The following is a 6,150-nucleotide window of genomic DNA, read 5'->3' as shown; positions in this document are numbered from 1 at the left end:
ACCTGCTAGTCATAAAAAGTAATTTATTATTGACCCAACATTTCAAAGAAATCAATTACACAAACAATATTGAAATAGACACCACCCACGGTGGCGGCATCGTTAGTTGGGCACCGGTTCCTTTCACGAGAGATCCAGCGTTTGATTCTCGGCATCGTCAAGTGACTTACTCGGCAGGCAAGGGTGGTGGTGATTCTACCTATCCCAGGGTTTACTCTGCCGCAAAGCGGCGAACGGGTTTCCCTGGATTACCAAAAAAAAAAAAAAAAAACAATACTGAAATAGACCGACTTCTTGACTTTAAAAGCGTCGTAAGTTTGGCATTCATGCAATCTTTAAAATAATTAAAATTGCATTAGCTCAATGAATTAATCAAAATGTTTGAAAACTTCCATGAAATTCACAACTCACGAATCTAGGATGAAGGCAGTAGTTATTTGACTACAATAAGAACCTAGGAATTATTTACTCCGAGTATTTTAAATTAGAAATCTAATCATCTTGTCCCTAGGATTCTTATTTCATAGTGAGTGCCATATGCTAAAACCCCCCGAATCTTCATACGAAATCCTCTTCAGTGCACGTATAGCAAATCTAATATTGCGCTAGGAATGATTGGAATTTATTTGTTCGTGGGTGGGTAACAAATTTATACCCCTAATAACTAGGCTTCCGACAATGATCATCTTACGTTGGAATATCACAATTGTCAAAGGCATTTAGGTTATTACATGGTCAACCTTTTCTTCGGCTTCTATTGTCAATTTCCAAAAGAAATAAGTGGGATCTAAACATTTTTTGCTCATCAAGTAGAGCCCCACAGTAACCACTAGGATGCGCCCCAGTGGCCACCCTTCTAACATGGAAGGGAGAGTGGGGGGTTCAAATCCCCACATTCTCAGAGGGGGATGGGGTAGGGACACGTAAGTTTCAGGAGTGGGTTTCGACTCCCACGCCCTGCAAGAGGCAATGCAAAAGTCTGAGAGTGAGTGTAGAGTAGGAATAGAGTAGGATTGACAAAAAAAAAAAAAAAATAGAGCCCCACAGCAGGAAAGATATTTAAGCCATGGTCGATGAGTTTCGGGGCGCCTTTAATGCTCATAAGATTAAGTGATGCAGGAAAGTGGAAATCGGTCAACTAACAATGGTTGTAAAGTCTATAAAATGGCAGAATGGAAAAGGTAGTGATGCAAAATAACGATGACAATATACACTCACCTCGATTCGGGATTTTGGCTTAGTAAACGTGAAATCAAATCATGAGCTTCTGGCATATCTTTCACCAAGGATAGGTTCGGATTGTTGAAAGCAATGTTGTCACCAAATAGATGTTTTCCACAAGTGACGCAAAAGAACAAGACACACCCTAAACTAAACAAATCCATTGCCCGCGTTTGGCGCCCACCATCACGAGACACTTCAGGTTCTTGATATCCTTTGGTTCCACAACTTGCAAGACAGACAACAAAGATCAATAAAAGAGCCCTCATCACTTGGACAAAATATAGATGGATATAATAGATTCACCAATCAATGAAGGGAGACCATGGCAAAGACTATTAAATCTCCACAAACTTTACCACGACATAGGAAGCAATACAAAGCAACCTAACTTCCACCATAACAGTCTTCTTTAAAAGAAGAAATTGTTCTAACAAAGTAAAATTATAGGTCTAATATTTTTAGCCAGGAATCCAAAGATGATTTACCACTGTATAGATTCAGATTATGCATGGATCAATATTGAAGAAAAGAAGATCAAGGGTTTGAATAAAGCTATCATGAGCACTTACTAGTGGCATGATATCCCAAGGAAGATCTATCATCAGGAAGGCATCTGCTCATGCCCATATTAGATAGCTTAGCACGAAATGGATTCTTAGTAATCAAGACGTTTGTAGGCTTAAGTCCCAATGGATTATTCCCAAGCTATGCAATTGGCTGAGTCCTTTTACCATATCCCTATATCATAATATAGAGAAGACATCATGACTTCAATCAAGAATGTTTCTGGAACCAAATAGTATCCTGGCCACTCAAAGGCATTGGATACATAAGCCATATATCCCTTTGGAAATTAAGGAGTTTCTCTAACACACTAAGACATAGTAAGGATGCCAAAAGTTCATGTTTACAACTAAATTTTGGCAATTTATTTAAGTGTTTATTAATTGCATTAGAAAATTAGAGATTAATTTCCAGCCCCTTAACAATTTTTTTTTATTAAAATTGCATCACATATAGACATTAGGAGTATTTGCATCACTAGTTTTAAAATTTATCAAAAAAATTAAAATTAATTTTTTTAAAAGATTCGAAAAAAAAAGTCGGGTCGGGCTGGATCTGACCTGGGCCCGACCCGCTCCTTTTCTTTTTCTCTTCCCCCGCGCTGGGCCCGGCCCGGCCCAGCCCCTTTTTCCCTTTCAGCCCGCGAGCGAGGGTCTTCCTCCGTCTGTGTCGGTCTTCGAAGACCTGCAAAAAAAAGAAAGAAACAGAACTGAGGGAGCGGCAGAAGACAGAGCAGAAGAAGGGAAGCAATGAAAGCTTGGCTGCGGCGGGGCAGCGCCTGCAGTTGACGGAGCCCAAGAAAACCTGCAGCCGTTGTAGCTGAAAACAGACGAACTCCGTCCTGAGGAGAAGACCGGGTGCAGGCATATATAGAGGCAGGGAGGCTGGACTGACCGAGGACAATTTGAGCTGAAGATGGAAAGGAAAGAGAGCTGGCACGGCAGGACGACGACCTGCAAAAGGGAAAACAGAAGCATAACACGAGCAGACCAGAAAAGTGGGGAACAAAAAAGGAGACCAAGCACAAAGAAAAAGCGGAGGAATAGAACCGAGAAAGGGGAAGAGGTGTCGTCGACGCTGCCCTACCGCCGTCCGAGCCGCCGCTGCCCTCCAAGCGCCGATCTACAGCACTCGCCGCCGCTGCTCCCGACGCCGAACCAGCCGAAGACAACCAGAGCCACGAGAGAGGAGAGGAGTCGAGACAGTGAAAGCCGAGACTGAACGAAGAACGAGAGGGAGCCTCGGCTGACCACTTGGCCACACGCGAGCTCCGCCCAACGACCCCTCCTGGTAGAAGTTCTCAAGCCCGAACTAGTAAGCTTCCGTCTTCGCCTTTGTTTGCTGCCCCTCTTGGGTACGCCGGGCTGGGGTTCGTGGCCATTCGGCTCACACGAACTCCCCACGAACCCCGGCCCCCGTAGGTCTTTAGCTAAGTCACTGGGTGTTGTTGGATGTTTTCTGAGAATCCCGGCCTCGTTTCGAGTCCTGGTTGAGTCGGAAACCCTTCGCTCGAGGTCGTACGCCACTCTCTCGATGAAATGCTTCACCGAGATCTAGTTTTGCTTTTGCCCTTTTTGGCCAAAACTGAATGTCCACAGGTTGATTTGTTCTGTCGAGATGTCGTTTTTGTGATTAGCATTCCCGGCGTTGGTCGTTCGGTCGTTTCGCTGCCAACGCCCCCGTCATCGTTTACATTGTGTTGTGTTTCATGCTTTGTGGCCGACAATGGCCGTCCGATGACAAAAGAAAATCGACGGGGAGGTCGGTCGACGAGTGGTGGTCGGGGTGTACGACCGGTGAAGGGTATTGGCTCGGCGGTGGCTTGAGCTTTGGTCGAGGTTTGTCTTGAAAAATGGGATCTTCGGAAGGCTGGAGCTCGGTGAAGGAGATCGCACGAAGAAGAAGACCAAAGAAGAGTAAAAACAAAAACAAAAGAAAAAGCAAGAAAAAGAGTGTAGCCAAAACTTAAAAAGTAAAGAAGAAAAAGCAAGCAAAAGTTGCTTCGGGAAGGAGGAACGGCAGAAGAGAAAGTGCAGTAGAAGAAGACGAAACAGGGAAGAAGACAAATATTACTTTTAAAAAAAAAAATTAATTTTCTTTAAAAAAATAATATGAAAAAATGTCTTTTTATCCGATTGGGTCGGATCCACGTTTGGGCTGGGTTAGCGGGCCGGACTGGGTTTACCTGGTCCGAACCCATTTTCTTGAGGTATAATAATATTAAATATTAACAATATATTAAAATTCAAAAATTTCAAAAAAAAAAAAAAAAACAATTTTTTTGAAAAATAACAAAAATTAAAAAAGATTTCCGAAAACTCAAAAGGCATTAAAAAGTTCAACCTTTTTCTTATAGATGAAACCGCTATTTAAGAGATTCTTGCCTTTATCGGTGATTTGTAAAACCTTAAAAGATTCAGTGCTTATTGTCTTTCATTGACCCACTGCCTGAATCAATTAGCCATGTAGAATCTCTAGAAGTCCCCACATTGAATGGTAGAGAAATAATTAAGCTTCCCTTGTTTGAAGAGTTAGGAGTGCTGCAATACTTGTCAATAAGTAATTATAGGTCGATATTGAGCTTGCCAATGTCTATGGGACTTTGGCTTTGTTGGGTGAACTAGACCTATCAAACATTGAAATTAATGAATTACCTGATATTGTCAATAAGTCAAGTCTTTTAAGAGTGCTCAAAATTGATTTTACTTTTGTGAGAAAGCTGCCTCCCACTATATGGAAATTGAAGAGGCTTGAAGAGCTTCACGCTTCAGGATATTGGAGTTTGGAGGAAAAATTCTTAGACAAATTAAGATGCTTTCCGCATTAAGAGTCTTAAAACTTGGATACTTTCGATTTGTGGTTTACTAGATAGCAATTCTGGACTTTCCCAATCTTCAAACACTTGATTTGCTTCATTGTGACCAGTTCCGTGAAGTGTTTGAACTTCCTTCTAATTTAATAAGCCTATCTGTCAATTTTAAATTGATGGACATGATCACAGACATCAGTATTCTAGTTAAGTTGGGAGAGTTATTCTTGGGTGAAGGATCCCAGGAACCGGTGTTACCAATTCAAGATTAAATTAAGCAGAAATAATGCACTTTGCAGCTTGGGAATTTGTCAGAGCTGAAGATATTGTAACTATCTGCGTTAAAGATCCAACTACTACATGTTGGTTTGCATTACCTTTATAAGCTCAAGAAGCTCTCTTTTTGCTGCATTCACTTAAAAAAGCGCTTCACTCTATTATTTCGCCATTACAAATTGCAGATAATGCAAAATCTTTCGTAGTTGGTGCTCTTGTTAGAATTCGAGCTTTTCAACTATGTAGTAACAAAAGTTCTAGGCCTCGGGAAGTTTAAATCATTGCAAGTTTTCAGAGTCACTGCGATCTGTAGCAAGTGGATGAGCTGGAGAATTTGATATTTTTAGCATCATTAGATGTCTCATATTGGCAAAGTCTTGAGAGACTTCCTATCTTTTAAAACTGACGATGCTGAAAGATATTAAAATCGAGGTAGTGATGGCAGGCAAATCTCGCTTATCGCGTTACATGTCTAAAGATCAAATTTTCTAGCTCATCAATTTTAATAGATAGAGAATCATCAGACAGCCCTCGATTTTAATGTCTTTCAACATCATTAGTTTTAATAGATCGGGAAGTGTTTCAAGACTTTGATAGTATGAAACATTTAATGATGCTATAAAGATCAAATTCTCCAGCTCATCCACTTGCTGCAGATCGCAGTGAGATACTCTGAAAACTCGCAAGGATTTGAACTTCCCAAGGCCTGAAACTTTTATTACTACACGGTCGAAAAACTCGAATTCTGATAGGAGCACCAAATACAAAAGATCTGGCATTGTCTGCAATTTGTAATGGCAAAGTGATAGAGTAAATAAACCTGGAGGAAGTGGTGGTAGCTTTTTCAAGTGAATGCAGCAAAGGGAGAGCTTTTTAAGAGCTTATAAAGGTAATGCAACCAATAGGTAGTAGTTGGATCTTTAATGGGAGAGCTGCTTATAAAGGTATCTTAGTAGTTGGATTTTTAATGCAAACTCTCAAGCTCTAACAAACTCCCAAGCAAAGTGCATTCTTTCTCCTCAATTCTATCTTGAACTAGTAACATCAATTCTTGGGATCTTCAACCAAGAATAACTCCCCCAACTTAACCAAACTACGATGTGTCCCGTCCAATCAATTTCCATCAATTTAGAAGACTTATTAAACTAGAAAGAAGTTCGGACACTTCACGGAGCTAATCACAATGAAGCAGATCAAGTGTTTGGAAATTGGGAAGTCCATAAATACTATATGGTAGACCACAAATCCGAGAGTATCCAAGTTTCAAGACCCTTAAT

This window comes from Eucalyptus grandis, chromosome 3 (genome assembly GCF_016545825.1).
Source record: "Eucalyptus grandis isolate ANBG69807.140 chromosome 3, ASM1654582v1, whole genome shotgun sequence".
Taxonomy (NCBI): domain Eukaryota; kingdom Viridiplantae; phylum Streptophyta; class Magnoliopsida; order Myrtales; family Myrtaceae; genus Eucalyptus; species Eucalyptus grandis.
Note: the sequence above shows the minus strand (reverse complement) of the source record.